This window comes from Anomaloglossus baeobatrachus, chromosome 6 (assembly GCF_048569485.1).
Source record: "Anomaloglossus baeobatrachus isolate aAnoBae1 chromosome 6, aAnoBae1.hap1, whole genome shotgun sequence".
Classification (NCBI taxonomy): domain Eukaryota; kingdom Metazoa; phylum Chordata; class Amphibia; order Anura; family Aromobatidae; genus Anomaloglossus; species Anomaloglossus baeobatrachus.
In genome coordinates, this window is record NC_134358.1 from 141315477 (window position 1) to 141318777 (window position 3301).

Consider the following 3301-nt stretch of genomic DNA (forward strand, 5'->3'; position numbering starts at 1 on the left):
ACACAGAATCATGGGCACAGTAAGTGAATATGTGAACGTCAATAATCATGAATGAGATAGAAAAAGACTGAAAAAAAGGGGGGGGGGTTATTAGAGCAAATTTGTGGCCAACTACGGTGGATGTTACCAAGTATCTACCGTGGCCTGTGCACATTCGTGTAGCGTGAATACTATATGACACACATGGTAAAGAGGCTCACCTCAAGGATGAAAGGACTGGAAGTGGATGAACATGCATAGGACACTATCGTTAGACCTATGGTATAATAAGAATAGTCATCTTCTTGAATAGGTGATGTAGAAGTAAACTATTAGACTACTGGAGAGTTTATTCTATGGTCATACCAATGCTGAAATGCAGTAAGGATTATGGGATACAGGGTAATCAATGTCAGGATACACTATGCGTAGACGATGTCGGATAGTGCTGGGAAAAGATAATGTGTCATTAGATTAAAAGGAAATCAAGACTATATAAGGTTCAATGTGCAATTATTACCTGTTATCAAGGCATATGGGTCTCAAACCTTGTGTTGAATCAATGGTATAATGATACCCAATCGTACGCAAAGGGTCTGGATTATCTAAGAACCATCACCTGTAGTAGATGAAATGTATCCTAATATATGTACATTATGTTAGAGTTATCACAATGGATGACAAGGGATCATAGATTACCTCAGTGTTCCATAGTATGTAGATTGGTCTATGACGTGGTCAGACGTCTAGAGTGGTCTGTTTAGATATGGTGATCTCTATTGATGACTAAAAAAGGGTGAGAAAAGAGGAGAAAAAGAAGAGAGAGAAAAAGAGAGAGAGAAAGAGAGAGAAAGAGAGAGAAAGAGAGAGAGAGAGAGAAGAGAGAGAAAGAGAGAGAAAGAGAGAGAAAGAGAGAGAAAGAGAGAGAAAAAGAGAGAGAAGGAGAAAAAGAGAGAAAAAGAGAGAGAAAAAAAAGAGAGAAAGAGAGAGAAAAAAAGAGAGAGAAAGAGAGAGAAAAAAAGAGAAAAAAAGAGAAAGAGAGAGAAAAAAAAAAGGGGGAAAGAAAGAGAAAGAGAGCAAGAGGGAAAGAAAGAGAAAGAGAGCAAGAGAGCAAGAAAGCAAGAGAGCAAGAGAGCAAGAGAGCAAGCGAGCAAGCGAGCAAGAGAGCAAGAGAGCAAGAGGGCAAGAGAGCGAGAGAGCGAGAGAGCAAGAGAGAGAGAGAGCGAGAGAGAGAGAGGGGAGGAGAGAGAGGGGAGGAGAGAGAGAAAGAGAGAGGGAGAGAGCAAGAAAGAGAGAGAAAAGAGAGAGAGAGAAAAAAAGGGGGGTAAGAGGGAAAGAAAAAAGGAGAAAAGAAAGATGGAAGAGGAGAGGAGAAAAAGGATAGAAATGAAATACAAAGACAAAGGAAAAAAGAACATATTACCATCTGATATGGGATGATACCCCAGTAATATATAAACATGGGAAAGGAATTGCAGACTACCTGGAATAGCGCATAGGGACCAGGAGTGGAAAACCACAGTGCGGTCATACTCGTCAGTGTTTAATGGAAAACATTGTTAGCTTAAATGACTGCCTGGCTGTATAAGGAAACAGAGAGAGAGTGTTGAAAAAGGCACTCCAAGTTACACAGAACAGACATCCATCATAGAGAATAGATCTATACCTGAGACTCCACTGGTATTTTGTCTGGATAGGGGTCCTAGAGGTACAGTGGTGGGAGTCCAGGTAACTAGTGTGGTCGTAAATGGAGGAAAAAAGGGGGGGATCGTTCATTAAAAGGTAGTATCCCAGAAAGTGTGTCCCCATCGTCAAAATGGGCCACTTACCATGTGCCTGTGTGATGTAGGGGTGAACCGCACGTCCTATGGGTATTGGACCCTGGCCGAAAGTGATCTATTTATCAGAAGCGACATCGTAACGTCACTTCCGGTTTCGGAGCTGTCAATTAAGATTGAGGCCGGAAGTGAGCTATTGCGCATGCGCAGAGGCGAAAATACACTGGCCGGTTGTTTATACATAGTGGTTGCCTAGCGATGCGCGTCATACCAATGGGTGGAGCGTAAGTGAGAGTGATGACGCGCTCATGTGCTTGTGAGGGCGTGCTTCAAGGGCACACAGTGATCCAGGTTGATGGTCTCGGATGGAGACAGGACGTAGGTGCAGGGACGAGTGAAGGGCTAATGGTGTCCCAGGATCGTACATGAGTTACCCCACCACACTGGAGATGTTAATTCTGTAAAGGGGTAGAAGAAGGATAAAATTAGGAACATGAAATACCCTAAACAATATACATTTATGAGTTAACAGTATGACACACTGATGATTGACATCCACTATAGTTATACTCTTGTTACTGTGAATCTGTGGTCTATTTTGGCTGATAATAGATATCATAATGGTGTAACCCTTGAGTGACAATATCAGTACTATTACCAGAATGAGGACTTCGAGAGATCCTGTAAATGAAAATAACTTGTAGATATACATAAAGGGAAAGAACATGTTAGTACATTATAACAATGTAAGTTAGATAGACGAGATCACAGGTATGGAAGACCTTCAAAAACCTGATTCATATTTACGATTCAGGCCATGGGGTTCGAGGGTCCCCAGGGTATGAATCCAGCGCGCCTCCTTTTCGCGGAGTGATTTAACCCTGTCCCCACCCCTACGATGTATGCACACTTGGTCGATGACCTGGTATCTAAGCTGGGAGATCCTATGACCCGCTGAAATAAAATGGGACGGGATAGGCAAAAAGAGAGCGTCCACACCTAATGTCGGATTTGTGTTTGTTTATTCGGTCTCGGACATGTTGGGTAGTCTCCCCAACATATCCGAGACCGCAGGGACATTTTATGTAGTACACCACATGGGAACTGTCACATGTAAAAAAATCTCTAATCTGGAAAACTTGGCCTGTTCTGGGGTGAGTGAAGGTGCTACCCTTCGTGACATTTGAGCACTGTGCACACCTGAGACAAGGAAAGGTACCAAATTGTGGGTTATGTAGGAATCTCTGTTTTGGAACCTGTGTTGGGGAGCCTATATCGGCTCGGACAAGTTTGTCCCTGATGTTGGGTGACTTCTTGTAACAGAACAATGGGGTTGTCTGAAATTCACTAATTAGCGGATAAGCGAGGCCTAAAAGTGGCCAATGTTTTAGTACTATTTGTTTCACTAATGGAGAGAAAGGATGAAAAGTATTGACCAAAGGAATACGACTAGATTTTGCTGAGGGATCATGTGGACGGGAAGTCTTGTTATTGGCTATACTGGCAGGATAGCCTCGCTGTATAAATTTGTTACCCATCTCTCT